General features: G+C 37.9%; 1 pseudogene; it reads left to right on the forward strand.

Annotated features, from left to right (window-relative positions):
• The first annotated feature begins 2,174 nt into the window (after positions 1-2,174).
• LOC105746449 (olfactory receptor 5W2-like) lies at positions 2,175-16,359 on the forward strand (annotated as a pseudogene).
• The last annotated feature ends 1,486 nt before the right edge of the window (positions 16,360-17,845 follow it).

Genomic DNA, 17,845 nt, shown 5'->3' on the forward strand with positions numbered 1-17,845 from the left:
TGAAGTAATTAAACAGAGTGTCTAATGAGTTTCATCTTCTTCTTGACATCTTCTTGGCCTGTAGGCAAAGTGTATAGATTCAGGGTAGCTTTGAAGCACACATTGAAATAATTTCTGTTCCATTCTTGACATTGATCAATTTGGTGACAAAAGTCAAGAATTAAAAGTTCAGTCTTTGTGATAGCATTCATGGGGGAAAATACAGAACAAGAAATACAATGAATCTCATGTTTACATATCACAGTAGAGTGAAGGCAGAGACTTTTGTGACTTAAGTCCCAACAGCCAGTAGAAAAAAATTAATAAAATGTGTTCTGCTTATTGTTCACTGTTGAGAAAATATAGTGCTTACTGAGACATGGAGACCGATTGACTATAGACAAAGAAAGATTTATTGAGAAGCTTTCCCACTGGAGGGGGTCTGAAGAACAGACTTCAGCTCCCCCACCAGCATGGTGGGGATCTGAAGAGAGACTTCAGCCCACCCCTGGAAGGGGAAATTTGGATTTATACAGAACTTTCCTAGGTGGAGAAATGGTAGTTGGTAGGAGTGGTTTGAGGGTCTGAGTGAAGTGCAAGGACCAATAGGAAGCCCTAGAGATGAAAACTTTCCCTGATAGTGACTAGAAGATAGTGGGTTAGGGAGTTATGGTTTCTTGGAATGCTGTAGGAGCAGATGTTTCTTTGTTCTGTAGGAATTTTATCTCCCTCTGGTGTGTAGGTAGGGAAGTTTTCCAATTCCCTTTACTCTCATCTCTATGTGGTTTCTTTATTTAACCTGTGGGAAAGTGCCATGCCCTTGGATATGTAGGCTAATGGGGGATGGGGTTAGCCTTTTCCCAGTGCATATCAGGGGAAACTGAGCTACAGCTTGTTAAGTATTGCAAACCTCTAACATTCACCTACTAGAGAAATGGCCAGAAAGACTTGTCCATCTAAGGTAGGTTTCTGAGTTATCAAATTTAAAGAATAGAGGAAAAAATTATCACATTTTTTTAGGAAAAAATGTGGAATCAAGTATTGAGGACTTTTTATCATTATATGCCTACCTACTCCATTAATAAATTGACTGACCTGACTTCTGTCAAAAAGTATAGATTTTATGTATTTATATGTTAAACAAGTTTTATAAGTAAGCCATTTTTACGTCTGTGCAATTGTAAATTAATTGTTATTAGTTTATTTATTCTAGCCTTTTGCCAATAATAAATGAGATACCACTTTACAGGAACAAGTATGTATAGATATGTAAATTCAAGCCCATAAAGACCACTATAATAACACTTAATTCTATAAAAAAGTTAAAATGAGACCAAAATTTACATTCTAATTCTCATATAGCAACAGAGTGGCACATGCATGAAAACACACCAACCACACACATATATACAAGAGATACTATCCCATAGACCTACAAAATCTTTATTATTATACCCATGTTATTTTTAATGGAAAAATCAGTTTAAAATACAGAGATATGTAAATGTATGTGTTAAATTCTGTTGTTTTCACATTTTTGTAGTATATATATTGGTTTCTCAAGGGGTTTTGCCAGGTCAGTCAAAGAATTGGATTATAAATGCTAGGAAAAGAAGTAATGAAGTGTGATAGAAAAGGTCTCAATAAAAAATGTCTCGGTTCAGGAAACACTGAAGAAACCATACACAAAAAAGAATAACATATTGATTTTATTAAATTACATGCAATATCATTAATTTAGTGATATTCTCTTTGTTTTTAAACTTTAAATTCATGAAGAATACCATAAATGTAGCCATGTTTAAGTCCTTTTCTGTATTTATTTTCAAATATTTAAGATGCTTAGTGCTATACTTTCTGGTCTTGTCTATGTAACTTTGGTGTTACCTTGAGATCATTATGTTCAGGAATGAGCTTTCAGTTCAGTCATATCTACAGCCTGTCTCATGAAAGACATGAAGATTTAAAGGCAAAATTTCCCAATTCCTGTCTAACACATTTTGATTTTCCAATGAGAAAGAAATGCCTCTTTAAAGGTGCTGCATAACCTGGTGTTTCTGAGGCAGAAGAAAATTTAGGGAAACAAATCACTTTATGCTTTACAGATAATAGCTTGTGGATAACCAGATAGTTAACTGTGGAGCAGCTATTTTCTTGATCATTTTTGCAACAGTTTAGAACAAAAACAAAGAAGAATGGACAGGGGAAATTGCTCCTTCTTGACTGAATTCATTTTCTTGGGAATAACTATTAACTCTGACAGCAAAGGAACCCTATTCACCGTACTTCTAGTTGTTTATCTCATTAATATTCTGGCAAACCTCAGAATGATCATTTTAATTGATTGGATTTACACCTTCACACACCGATGTATTTTTTCCTCAGCCACCTCTCCTTTTCTGACATCTGCTATTCCACAACAATTGGGCCCAAGACGCTGGTGGACCTCTCTCCCAAGAACAAATCAATTCCTTTTTATGTTTGTGCTCTACAACTCCTCATCTTCCGTAACTTTGCAGATTCTGAGTGTCTCCTACTGGCAGTGACGGCCTTTGATAGGTACAAGGCCATTAGCAACACCTTGCTCTATACAGTCAACATGTCCAGCAGGGTGTGCTCCATGCTCATGCCTGGGGTGTACCTGGTGGGAATGGTGGATGCTCTGACACATACGAGAATAGCATTCCTCTTATGTTTCTGTGTGTCAAATGAGATTAATCACTTCTGTGATATGCCTCCTCTTCTACTGCTATCTTGCTCAGATACACAGTTCAATGAATTAAAGATACTTGTCTTTTTTGACTCCACTGAACTGATTACCATATCAGCACTTATAGTGTCTTATTGTTACATCATCCCATCAGTTTTAAATATCTGTTCAGCTCAGCTGAGGGAAGATTTCTCTACCTGCTCATCCCACTTAACTGTTGTTGCAATTTTCCAAGGAACTTTGCTCTTCATGTGTTTTCAGCCCAGTTCTTCTTACTCCTTAGTTCAAGACAAAATGACCTCATTGTTTTACATGCTTGTGATCCCCATGTTAAATCCTTTGATTTACAGCTTATGGTACAAGTATGTGAAAGAGGCCATGGGAAGAATGAAGAATAAATGGTCATTTTGAATATTTATTTTAAATAACATATATGTATGTGTATACATATAGCTGTGGTTCTTGTTTTTATAAAATTAAGTGATATTAAATGACAGAATGTGTAAAATACTCATTTAAATATAAGGTTGTTTGTACTAATTTACAATCATAGCAAAAATTTTCACTTTCCTAAATGGTTATATTGCATTAGAGATCCTAAATTTTTAGATAGTACTTCTTTGTGGAATATTAACTGATGTTTCTTGTTATGTCTAATTTATTCTTTTTTTCATTTTTATACTATTTCAAATATCTAAGATACATTGAATGTTTACTAATTCTGCCATACTTTTAGGTGCATAGTATTTCATGGTGACTCCAGTAGTTTCACACTAATGAATATTATAATCTAATGGAAGCAGTAAATGTTATTTAATTATCATACAAATGATTCATGAAAGCCTCAAATAATCATGAAATATATAGACTAGGTGCTATAAATCCAAAACATGTCTGTGTTTTGTACACAGAGAAGGCAGGCTTCCCTGAAAGGAGAAATTTTGTCTCACATCTAAATGATGAGAAATGATTTAACTTAGAGAGAGGAAACAATTATAGTCAATGGGACTGGTAACTAGAGAGGACTTGAGAAGATCTACACTTTACCTTTAAAGAAGAAATAAGATCCAAAAAGCTTAGGTTATAAAGAACAAAGGGAAGGGCCTCAGGAAAGCACATCCTTGAACGGTAATTCTTAAATCTTCCTTCACTTCATCTAGAAAGTTTTCCTTCCCTTCTCCCCCATTCTCAGCCAGGGAAAAATACTCTTTTGATTGTGTGTGTGTGTTTTAAATTAATTTATTAATTAATTTATTTTTTCTTTTAAATGTTACATTCAAAAAACATGAGGTCCCCATATACCCCCCACCCCTCCCATGCCACCCCTCCCCCATCAACAAACTCTTCCATAATTGTAGCATATCCACTGCACCCAGCGAATACATTCTGGAGAACCACGGCAGAACATGGACAGTGGTCCACATTGTAGTCCTCACTCTCCCCCAGTCCACCCAGTGGGCCACAACAGGACACACAAAATCCAGCTTCCATCCCTGCAGCACCAACTAGGACAACTCAAAATCCTGAAAATGCCCCACACCATATCTCTTCTTCCCTCTCCCAACCATCAGCCACCATAGCCACCCTCTCCACATCACTATCTAACATTTCTTCCCTTACTAATCACAAAAATACTCCTTTTGAATTCATAAATGCTCTCCTGAGAGTGTTTGAAAATATTATTCTGTTTACTAAATCATTTACTTCAATATGTAGTTGTGAACAGTTTGTACTCAAGATTTGAGTGCTTCATTTCTCTTACCCACAGATTTCGTAGCATGTCTAGGACATAAAATGGAAAACAAGCAAATAATTGATAAAATCAAAATTTCAGGAATATTTTAGTTGCTCATGAGGCTTTGTCAAAACACAATTAACTAAGGGTATGCATGTGTCCTGATATAAATTTTATAATTTAAAAAAATTACATATACTGGTTGTGGTTACTGAAGACTATGGATGTATGAGGAAATGTACATTAATTATTTCAGGACGTAAAGAGAATTCATCAATGTAATTTTTTGATATTTTCCTACTTTATCTGGCTCTCTTATACTTTTCTATGGCCAAAGCACTGAATGTCCTTGAAAAGGAAACATGTTTATGGCCATTTATTTGAAGGGTCATAGACGACTCAAGAACACTCCTAATTATATATTATAATTGAACGAGCTAAAAGTTACTGAACAGCCTAGGCTTTGATATCTATATTGTAAAATGCTCTGTGTGAAAACATTTCAGAATGGGAGTAAAACCAAACAGCACCTTTGATTTTCAATTTGGCATTTAAGGAAGACAGGAACTTGTTAGGGGAAATATAGGAATTGAAAAAGCCTATTGAACCAGCAGAATATCTCAGGTTACATGTTGGATCAAGTGTTAAAAACTATTTGACCTTGAATGAAAGGAGGAAATGGCAAAGACAAATGAGTTGATATGGCTCAGAGTCTTCCAAAAAGAGTTGGGAGGTCATCAGAGGGGTCATGCTTATGCATACCTCAGCAGGACCCCAGAAAAAGCCAAAGTAGATACAATCCTAGGTACTGGTTCTCCTGAAGGTTACAGAGATCCATAGGGTGTAAAGTCATGGCAGATGGATTTGGAGCTCTGTGCCATGTCAGAGGGCCCTACTTTGAAATTTGTGCTCCTGAGTGTGATGGAGCTGGACTCAGATGTGACTTTTCTACACATGCCTCTTCTGTCACTTTTACTAACTTGTGGATGGCACTAGGGATGGTCCATACCTAGGAGACTTGAATCTCTGGACGGCCCATATGCCAGCTGGGCCCTGAGCCTCAGCAGACTGGCGATTCCTACTCTTTGGTTCCTCAGTCTTACCCAAGTCAGTAACCGGGAGGTGAAGATGATCAACCACCACACCAGGGAATCAAGACTGCCTACAACTGTAGTAGAGGAATTGTATCCATCATCCATGTGGAATCTAAGCCCCCTCTTGATCTAGAGGTGGAGAGGACATCACCATCCCAGGGTCCACAGTATGGAGGAATAAAATATGGAGTAGAGTGTACTTAATGATATTCTACTATAAAACTATTGTGACGAGTAATAGAAGAAATTTTAGTATTGAGGTGGAGAAAGTGGCCACAGTAGTTGCTGAGGGCAGGGAGAGGGTAGAAGAGATGTGATGTAAGGGCATTTTTTGGATTTTGAGTTGTCCTTAATGATATTTCAGGGTCAGATGCTGGACTTTATATATCCTGCCATAACCCACTGAATGTACTGGGAGAGAGTGTGAACTACAGGGTAAACTAGTATCTGTGTAGTGCAGCAGTGCCCCAAAATGTTTTCACTGAGTGTGATGAGTGTGCCGCAATGATGAGGGAGGTTGTTGGTGTGGCAGGGGTGGGGGTTATACAGAAACCTCTTATAATTTTTAGTGGAACATTTTTTTTGTGATGTATATATCTTCAAAAAAATATAATTTACAAAAATGATGTGGTGGGGGTGGGGGGTGGGTTAAATGGGAACCTCTTATATTTTTTTTGTTTTTTTATGTTTTTTAATGTAACATTCCTTGTGATCTATTAATTTTAATTTTTAAAAAAAGCCTATTGAGAATGTTTGTTTAGACAAATAGTTTGAAAGTTTTCCTCCTCACCCATATTTTCTCAATTAACCCATAATATACTGGAATTATTTCTTATAGCAGTAACATTGCAGAATAATGTATTTGAAATTAAAATATTAATGTCTAAACAATTTCAGGGACTGCCATTAATTTGGAACATGGAAACATGGCATCTGATTAAACCATCTCCTTTCTGTATGATATCATCAGTCTAAAGACTGATTTGATTTCCATTGTGTTCCCTTTTATTAGCACTGGTGGGTGTGACTTAAAGGTAGGGATATATTAAGCCCTGTAAATGGATGACCAAAAATTGAAATGACTAATTTGATATTGTGCTTCTGTAACTAAGGGTTAACAATTAACATATGAGTGTGATTACTGAATCATTATATAGATGCCTTTTCACTTTTTAGTATACTGTAGAATAGGCAAAAGTGCATACTTGGAATTACTGAAACTTGCTGAACTAGAATCCAGGTGCCTTGATCTCTGATAATGATTGAACAACTATAGAACCTTTTTCTCCTCATTATAAAAACCTGTGACTGACGCCCTTTTGAAATCCCCATCTTGCTTTACAACTTCAGAGTCTTATGATCACTAGACACTCCCTTAACGTCTATTAATAAAGGAAACTGAGCAAGCACTACTCCAATTACTCATTAACTTAAACATGCCTGTCTTTGGATACTATAAAACTATCAGAATTACTGCAGTTTGGAGGGACTCATTTTAGCCATTAGGCCACTGTTCTTGCTGTGTGCTGGCAAGAAACTCTTCTCTCTTTGAAATCGGTGTTTTAGGAACTGGTCATTATGAAATGCATTGGACAAGAAACTCGCTTTTGCTCAGTATCACTTCCTCTACCTTAATTGTGCAAGTTGTGGATGACTAACCAATAATTGGGAATAATTTAAGAAGGTTTATGACTCAAGAGCTTGGGAAGATGGTATGAGGTGGCCTTTCTACCTTGGAATTCTAAAGATGTAGTAGAAAAATAATATCAAAAGGGTTTAATGTATCTTAACCTATTTGTTCATTCCCCAGTAGTCACTTCTTTTCTGTTCCTCTACCTCACAGTCTTTCCACAAGTATATCACTGACTAATGGGGTTTCTTCCAAATATGATATTAAAAATATGTGCTAATAGTGAGCTAATATTTCAGGCATATTCTTTTATCTGTAATTCTTTCTTAAGCTTTGTAACTGAAATCCATAAACATAGGAATGATATGGTAATGGTAGGTTAGTTATGTGTGTAAGTCAGCAAATAGATAAGTACATAATGGTAATTTCTTACTTAACCACATTTGTAAGAATAGAGTAGTAATAACACTCAGTGACACAGTTAGTGGGAAGTACACATTAGAGCCAGAAGCTACAAATTTATCTCCTTTTAAGAAATCCTTCTGCAGGAACATGAGATGAACTAGGTACCAAGGGTCACTCAAATCACTGTGATCTTTCACATTCTTGCTTCTTTATTAGACTTCATTTCTCTCTCTGTAAAAAAGGGGCTCAAATTCTTTATTATCATTATTATTATTATTATTTATTTTAAAGAAGCTTTAGATTATACAAGTTTTACATAAAAATACAGGGCATTCCCATATGCTACACTCCCCCCACACACACACACATTCTTACATTAACAACATCTTTCATTAGGTTACAATTGTTGAACACATATTAAAGTAATGTTACTAACCATGGACTCTCGTTTATATTGTAGCTTAAACTCTGTTCCACACAATTTCGTAGGTTATGACAAAATACCTAATGACCTGTAGCCATCATTGCAATGTCATGTAGGACAATTCAAATGTCCACAAAATGCCCTGATATTATACCTCCTCTTCCTTCTCCCTTCTCTTGGAACCTCTGGTGGCCACTGTCCTTTTATCTATGATAAAATTTCTTCCACTGGTAGAATAATAATGTCTATAACAGAATAATAATAAGTTTACTTTAATCTATTGTTCATTCCCCTATCTTGTGCCCACTGTATTTCTAGTTTAGAGGGGAAAGATCACATAGGGGAGATGGATGGAACTATCTTGCTTGCAGTTACAGACACTCTCTGTTCCCTGGGATGGATGTTGTCAATCATCATCTTCTTGTTAGTTGTCCTAGGTGAGTCTGGTGAATTGGAGAGTAGGTGCTGCAGCTCTGCTGAGATTCAGGGCCCAACTGGCACATGGATGGACACAAGATTTGAGTTTCTGGGACATATATTTAAAAAGTATAGTGCTAATCATAGGTTCAAATAAAAGAGACAGAAGAGTCATATGTAGGGAAACTACAAATGACTCTAACTTTATTACATGGGGGAGCATAAATTCCAAAGTAAGGTCCACTGAAAGTCTTCATTCTCTTGCCTGAGCAAGAGCAACTTTCCCAGAGAGGCACGGTTTGCCCTAACACATTTCTGTCTGTTACTTCGGTCTATTGCTCTTGGAGCTCTTCCACCCTCATCTCCAGCAATCCTGAGGGTTCCCATTTAAGTGGGTCCCAAATCACAGACTTTGTCCATCCCTGTGCCAATGACACACAGGGTTGTTCACTGCAGCGGAATAGGACATGAAAGTAATGAGCGAAACAGGGACTATTTTATCCAGTTACCTGCCATATCATTGTTTCCTCCACCATTTTGACAATCTGGATAAAGAATAAAAGGATATATTTATTACCTGCACTTCTCACTTAAATAAAGTTCTCTATTACAGGGTCTAATATTATAAGATTAACAAAAAATTCTTGCCGGAAGGCTTGTCTTACCTGCCAATACTAACTGTAAGAACCATGCTTTTCAACTTTAGTATGCAGTTTACTTTTTGCAATCCTAGCATTATATATACATGTAAACGTGTGAGCTTGTGTGCTGACACATCTCGGGCTCCGTGGCACCAGGGACCTTTTCAGTTGTCCACTGGGCCCACTGGCTCCTGAGGCCTGCCGCGCCTTCTGCTTTGTGGCTGGCCTAGGCCTGGGAGCTCTCTGGGAGCAGGGCCTGTGCCTGCATAAGGCGGCCCAGCCCCAGAGCCTCCACCTCCCTCCTACCCTTCTGCTCAGGCCTCCTGCAGCCCTGAACCCGGCTGCGGAGTCCTACCCTCCTCCACCAAGTTCCCCCAACCTGTGGGCTGCCCTGGAGGACCCCACACACCTGTGGCCTCAGGCCAGCCAGTAGCCCCCCAGGTGACTGCCCCCTGGCCAAGGGACTCATTGCACTGGGACTTCGGCCATGGCTCCCTGGAGGTGAGCGTTGCCAGTCCCGCCACCGTGCATCGCTAAGTGCTGCTTGGGTGCGATCACGTGTACCCTGCTGGCCCTAGGAGCCACCTCAGCCCAGCTGGCAGCTTAGGTGCAAGTACATGTGCACTTGGAGCTCGAGTGCTTGGCTTCCCTGTTCAGCAATGAAACCTCGAGTTCGGTGTCAGAAACTGCGAGGGCACGGCTCCGAAGGCCTCTTACTGAGTTGTGGCCCTGGGGGAGAGGCCAGGCCAGGTGGTGCACCCTCTCTGCTCCTCGGACAAGAAGGTCTTCCCTGGCAACTGGTGGCAGAGGAGGCAGCCTGGCTACAAGCACAGGAACTGAGTCCAGACTACCATGGAGATGCCTGGCTATGGTGGGCAGTCCAGCACGTCCTCCTCTTTGGGTCCATCAGAATCCAGGACGTGTGGAGGGGCTGGAGCTGGGCATAGTCTGCAGCCTGGAGAGCTGCCAGAACTGGCTGCCCTGGGAGCCGCATCCTGTCACCTCTGAGCACTGCATACACCTTGAGCTTGCAGGGCAGTGCTCGATGCTGCACAGTCACATCTGAGAGCTGAGGGTGGAGGCCCTGAGTGGGATGCTGAGCACTTCCCTGTGGGAGTGCCCAGTGGGAAACTGCAGGGAATCCTAAACCCTATCACTACAGGAGGCCCTTTCTGCGCCTAGCAAGCCTGTGAAAGTGATGGTATTCCAGGCTGAGCGTGCAGAGTGAAACTTTCTTCCTGGAATCTGAGTTCAGGACCCAAGAACTCCCTCAGTCCACTCAGGTGTGGCTGCAGGTCCATGGGTCCATGGGAAGAGCTGGGGTTCCAGAAGACAGTGAGCCTGAGAGCAGGTCTCCAGACAACAGGTCTAAGTGGAACCCAGTTGCAGACCGTAAGGGCGCCTGTGCCGGGTTGCCAATGTCTGAGTGCTACTGGACACCCCCTACTATCCTTGGGCCTGGGACAATGGGCCAATGTCAGGCAGAATATCCCTGAGGCCGCCTATGCCCTGTGGACAGTGTTCTCCTTGCTGCAGGCCCCTCCCTACTCAATAATTGGTGTATGCCCTGGCCTGAGTGCAGGTTGCTCCCCAACTGGCTCCTCAAGTTTTCTCAGAGGTCTGAGTCTCATCATGAAACAGATAAAATCCAGATTCTTCCCCCACTCTTGCCTGTCCCTATTCTCATGCCCCTCTGCAGATTGAGTAGCCCCCTCAGAGGATTTCCTCAGTTCCTTGAAAAATAGACCCAGTCCACAATGTTTAAAAAATATGAACTAGAATTTAGCATGCAATTTTACCAATGCTTTGCAAATCTTGAATTTTGTGTAAGACTTTTTGCAGCAGAGGCTTCTGTTTTTAAAAAAAATTAAGCATCAAATAAGACCTCTATTACGTTTTATTAGATTATTTTTCAAAATTTAAATGAAAGTTACTGTTCTTTCAGATTGTAAAGGTATAATATGAACGTATTAAAAGCAAAGCTAATAATCTTTTTCTTAGCCTTTGTCATTCTCAACCATTAGAAGGTTATTTAATATTCTTTCAGATAATGTCCTTGAATACATGAAAATAAAATAATTTGTCCACACAGAAAGATGTTACATATATTTTGGAAAAAAATTAATCACACAATGTAATTTGGTTTTGTTTTTATAAAGCATATGCTTGAATATCCCCATGCCAGAAGATTTAAATCTATCTTTTAAAAAAAGTTTAAGTAAGTACACAAATGAAAATACACATATCTACACATATTTCATGTATTTTTACTTTGAAATTATAACATAGAATTTTACTTTACTTAATCAATGGATTCTTTTTACCCCTCCTTTGTTCCATTTCACAAATTTATGTTCAAAACTGTATCTTTCCTATTAAGACAAACCACTAGAATTCCATTTAAAAGATTGTTTTTTATTTTTTTTAAGATTTGTATATCATTTGGTATAATGATGCATATATACTTATTTGTTTATTAATCTTCTCAGTCAACCACAGCCTTTTGCAAATACTTTCTCATCAATAGAAAGAATGCTAGTGTATCCTACTTAGTGAATATATAACATTCCACATTATGGAACTATCTTAATCTATTTGCCTATTCCCCCTATTGACAGACATTCTTTTGTTTCCAGTTCTTGGTCACTATATACTATGCTACAATAAATGTCTCAGTAAATTTGTCATTTTGAAGGCTAATTACAGACCTGACATGGGGTTGTTCATCAAAGCAGTCAGGGAACAGTCCACATTCAAAGGAAGTGGGGAAGGACATTATGTCTCCATGGTAGAAGTGACAAAACAATTGGCAACTATCATCAGTGTGCCTCATCTACCTTTAGAAAGATATAGCATCCTGAAATGTATTATTTCCATATTCTATTTTATTAGCTTTTAGCTTATATAAGTAAATATCTAGGAGTGTGTATGTGTATATGTGTGAATTTTTATTATTTTTCACATACATTCACTCAACAAAGGACACTGATAGAAGAGATACTTAAAAATCACATTACCAAAGGAAGGGTGGAAGGAAATTTATATCATCAGATCAGTGTGAAGGTAAGTTTAGCTCAGGTTCTTGCTGAAGTAGCTAAATCAAACCAGGGACAAGAGAGTAGGCTAAGATGCAGCAAGTTTGATGATTACATAGAGACTGTTGGGGTGAATATGGGTGGAGAAAAACGTACACTTTTAGTACATTTCAATTTAGAAAAAAATATATACAAATGGCAAAAAATTGCTTTTGGAAACAAATGGAACATTGCTATAAACAACAATAACAAAAAACAAGAGTGCACAAGAAACCTTTTCAACAGGAATCCTTAGCCCTTACTCATTATTGTAACTTGGGTCCCTTACCTTTAACTCCCTTTATGGCTTCCCTGTTACCTGTGTCCCTAAAGGTAAGTTTGCCTTAGCCCCAACTAGTCCTACTGAGCTAATGGAGACTCTCCAAGACCTTGTGTGTGCATTTCCTGCTAACTGTGACTGAAAGCAACCTAATGAGGTCTGCCCTGCTAAAACTCGTGATAAAGATGCCATTTTCTAGTTATGCCACACATAAATCAGAATAATGTCCATCTTGCATATGTTCTGTTTTTGAACCTAAACTGTAATCCTCTCCTCTTCTGATCAGATGTTAATAAACACCCAATCAGGACATGTCAACCCATATTTCAAGATAGTCCCCACCTCCCATTGTTCCCATCTTATAAAACTTCCCTAAGTTTTCAACCTGGAGAGACAGATTTGAGCCTTGCCTCCTGTCTCCTTGCTGTCGACCTCATAATAAACTCTTTCATTCCTCAATATCCTGGTATCATGGCACTGACTTTTGTGCATGTTAGGTAATGGACCACCTCACTCGGTAACACATAGCTGTTTTTTGTTGTTGTTGCTGCTGTTGTTGGTTGTTGGTTTTTTGATGTGTTTTTTTTTTTTTGTAAGAATTACCCTTGTATGAATGAACTATGTTGATTAAAACAACCCCAAAGGTTCTTTATTTCAACTCTGTCACTAACCTGACCACCTCAAAATGTTTTAACAAAACTGTGATTCAAGTCTGTTTGCTAGGGGTTTTAGGATATTTAGTAATTAGCCAAACCTGATTTTATTACTAAGGAGTTTACAATGTTGGAAAGTGACACATAAGTTAACAAAAGAAATATAATTTTATGCTATGCATAATGGATGCCCTACATTCATAAAATAATTAGTATTTTGCATATGGTTGGGGAAAGGCAATCACAAATACTTAATTTAAAATGTGGAATTTCAGATAACCATTGAAGGAGTATCAGATTTCTAAATGGAGAGGTGAAAGAGACTGTTTCAGCAATGAAAGAAACAGGATGAACAATGTAAAGGATATTAAAGTCATTAAGTAGAGGGTCTAAAGAATTTATTTAGACTTCTCCTTGAACTGTACAAAGAGTGTATACATACAGGATAGCTGAAGACCATAATATTAAATCAATTCTGCTCCCTTGTTGTCGTTGATCAATTTGGAGAAAAGAATGAAGCATTAAAAATTCAGTCTTTGTTAAGTTATTGCAGCATTCACAAGGGAAAACACAGAATCAGAAATCTAATTAATCTTATGTATACATAATAAAGCAGACTAAAGGCAGAGGGTTTAGGGATTTAAGTCCCAACAGCCATTTAGAATAAAATAAAATGTGATTGGTCTGTTCTTCCCCTACCAAAGGCATGGTGAGAAAGACTTGCTCATGTAAGGTAGGTTTCTGAGTTTTCACAATTAAAGAATAGAGAGAAAACCTGTGTGTGTGTGTATGTGTGTATGTGTGAAATATGAAGAATCAAGTATTGTGGAATATTTAAGTGAATCATTTTATGATTTTTTTATCCATTAAATGAACTGTGAACCCTAAATTGTTGACCAAATTTGATTAGAGAACATACATATTTTACTTATTTATTTATATTTTAACCAAGATTTGTAAGTCATTATGTTTACCACTGTGATAGTGGTATTATTTTCCTCATTAGTTTAATTGATTCTAGTTTTAATGCAAGTCATAATTGAGGTATCATATTACAAGAAACAGTATGTGTAAATATGTGTAAATTCAAGCACATGTGGACCACATTCTGTAATATTTAATTACAGAAAGAATTAAATCCAGACCAAAGACCACATTCTAATTTTCATATAGTAACAGAGAGATAAAAACACACCAGACATACACCTAAACATACACATATATACAAGAAACAGAATACTCTATATATACAAAATATTTATTGCTACTCTTCCCATTGTCATTTTAAATGGAAAAGTCCATTAAAAAGACATGCAAATGTATGAGTTATAACCAGTGGACACTACTTCTTTTTTTTTTTTTTTTTTTTTTTTAAAGATTTATTTATTTATTTAATTTCCCCCCCTCCCTTGGTTGTCTGTTTTCTGTGTCTATTTGCTGCGTCTTGTTTCTTTGTCCGCTTCTGTTGTCGTCAGCGGCACAGGAAGTGTGGGCGGCGTCATTCCTGGGCAGGCTGCTCTTTCTTTTCACGCTGGGCGGCTTTCCTCACGGGCGCACTCCTTGTGCGTGGGGCTCCCCCACGCGGGGGACACCCTTGCGTGGCACGGCACTCCTTGCGCGCATCAGCACTGCGCATGGCCAGCTCCACATGGGTCAAGGAGGCCCGGGGTTTGAACCGCGGACCTCCCATATGGTAGACGGACGCCCTAACCACTGGGCCAAAGTCCGTTTCCCGACACTACTTCTTGGTACCATATCTGTTTGGTTTCTCAGGGAATTTGTCAGTTCAGTCATACAGAGGGTTATAAATACTGTTGAAAAGAAATGAGGACCTGTGATAGAAAAAGTCAATAAAATATGTCTCATATGTCAAGAAACACTAAGGACATAATACACTAAAAACAGTAACATAATTTTGGTCATTTACTTACATGCAATATGATTAATTCAGTGATATGTCCTTTGTTGCTGAAACTTATAAAGTCCATTGTGTTTTTTGCAGAATGCAATGAATTTAGCCAATTTTTTGTCCATTTTAGTGTTTATTTTCAAACATATGAAATGTTTATGCTGTTACCTTCTGTTTTTTCTGTCTAACTTTGGTGTTTCTTAGACATCATTTTGATCTGGAATAAGCTTTCAGTTTAGTCAAATCTGCATGAGATAAGGTAAGATGTTAAGACCTCATATATCTCATGAATGACATCTAGATTTAGAATAAAATATTTCCAAGTCCTGTTTCAAATGTTTTTTTTTTCTTCAATGAGAAAACAACACCTCTTTAAAAGTGATACTTAGGGTATTTTCTGAGGATAACAAAGAAATTTTACAGAAGAAGTAACATTCTATTTTACAAAAAATAGCTTGTGGATGTCCAAATAGTTAGCTGTGGATTGACTATTTCCTTGATCATTTTTGCAAGAGAAGAGAAAAATGAGCAAGGAAATTGCTCCGCCTTGAATGAATTCATTTTCTTGGGAATAACTACTAACTCTGAGATCAAAGGGACCTTATTCACCATACTTCTAGTTGGGCCAGCTCCACATGGGTCAAGGAGGCCTGGGGTTTGTACTGCAGACCTCCCATGTGGTAGACAGATGCCTTATCCACTGGACCAAGTTCAATTCCCTATAGTGTCTCATTGTTATATCAGCCTATAAGGTTTTTAAAAAATATTTATTTATTTATTTTATTTCTCTCCCCTTCCCCCCCGACCCCAGTTGTCTGTTCTCTGTGTCTATCTGCTGCGTGTTCTTCTTTGTCCGCTTATGTTGTTGTCAGTGGCACGGGAAACTTTGTTTCTTTTTGTTACATCATCTTGTGTGCGGGGGCCATTCCTGGGCAGGCTCCACTTTCATTCACGCTGGGCGGCTCTCCTTATGGGATGCACTCCTTGAGTGTGGGGCTCCCCTACGCGGGGGACACCCCTGTGTGGCACAGCACTCCTTGTGCGCATCAGCACTGCACATGGGCCAGCTCCACACGGGTCAAGGAGGCCCAGGGTTTGAACCTGGGACCTCCCATGTGGTAGACAGATGCCCTAACCACTGGGCCAAGTATTCAACATCCACTCAGTTAATGGGAGGTTCAGAACTTTCTCTACATGCACATCCCACTTAACTGCCGTTGCTATTTTTCAAGGAACCATGCTCTTCATGTATTTCCAGCCTAGTTCCTCCTACTCCTTAGATGAAGACAAAATAGCCTCATTATTTTACACCCATGTGATTCCCATGTTAAATCCTCTAATTTATAGTCTAAGAAACAAAGATGTGAAAGAGGCCTTGCAAAGAGGGAAAAATAGAAGGTGGTTTTAAATATTATATTAATAAATATATATATATTTATACATACATATATGGTTGTTAAAATCATAATGAGTTAAAATCAACTGGCAATACATGAGGAAAAAAGTTGTCTTAAATGCTCATTTAAAAATCATAGAAACAGTTTGATCTTTCCTAAATGGAAATGTTGCATGATAGATCTGGAGGTAATGCATATTACTTCCTTTTTATCAAAAACTTAGCTGGCCCTTTTTGTCATGTTAAATTTTTATTCTTTCTACTTTCAGTTATGTAGTCTTTAAGCTATTCTAAGATGCACTCAGTGTTTATTAAATATCTTTTGTGCATTTAGGTGCTTAGTATTATATTTCAGGGTGAATCCAGAAGTTTTACACTAAGGAATTTTACAATCTAGTAGAAATAACAAAAACATTAAATAATAAGCATCCAAATAATTATTAAAACCTGCAAATCATCATAAAATTAAAAGACTGTATGCTTTAGATCCAAAGAAATTGAAATTGTTATGTAGAGAAGGAAGATTTCCATGAATGAAGAAATTTTGTCTCAGATATGAAGTATGAGTAAACGTGAAATTTGGGTATAAGAAAGCATTATAGTCAGAGGGACTGGCAATTAGAGAGGAAAAGAGAAAGTCGTAACTGTACCTTTTTAGATGAAATGAAGTTCAACACGTTGAGCTTATAAAGAACAAAGGGAAGGGCCTCAGGGAAATATGTACTTGAATGGTAATTCTTAATTCCTCCATCATTTCCTCTGGAAAATTTTCTTTCTCTTCTTCCCCATTCTTAGTTAGGGATAAATATTCCTTTTGGATTCACAATAACCCTCTCCTCAGGGTATTTTAAGAGTACTATTCTGCTTATTAAATCATTTTTACAATATGGTATTGTGAGCATTTTTTGGTCAAGGTCTGAGTTTTTCATTTTCATTCCTGTTATCCAAAGACTTTGCCCTATGTCTAAGATACAAAATAGGAAATAAACAAATAATTGATATAATCAAAATCTCAGTAATATTTTAAGTATTTGTGCACGATAGTTAAAACAGAGGTAAATGAGGGCATAGTATGTGCCTTGAATATAACCTTTTAAAACTTGTAAGAAATCAGATATACTGGTGGGACATGGAAATCATATAAGTGTGAAGAAATGCATTTTTTAGGAGAATGCATTATTTAGGAGAAATAAAGATCTTTCTTGGAATTTCTTGATATTTGCCTACTTCATCTGGCTCTGTTCTGGCTTTCTGATGGGCAACACACAAAATCACCTTGTTGAGAAAACAAGGATATTGTCATATATTTGAGGGTACATACAAGACTCAAGAGTACTCCTAATTACTTAACTGTACAAGCTAAAAGTCTCCTATTTCCTTATTGATGGCCTTTCCCCCCCCCTCCCCCCAGTTTTTGGTCACTAAGAACTATGCTACTCTAAGTATCTATGTAAATATAACTTCTTGAAGGTTAATTACAGAGCTGACTTGGAGTTAA

Source organism: Dasypus novemcinctus, chromosome 10, assembly GCF_030445035.2.
Source record: "Dasypus novemcinctus isolate mDasNov1 chromosome 10, mDasNov1.1.hap2, whole genome shotgun sequence".
NCBI lineage: Eukaryota > Metazoa > Chordata > Mammalia > Cingulata > Dasypodidae > Dasypus > Dasypus novemcinctus.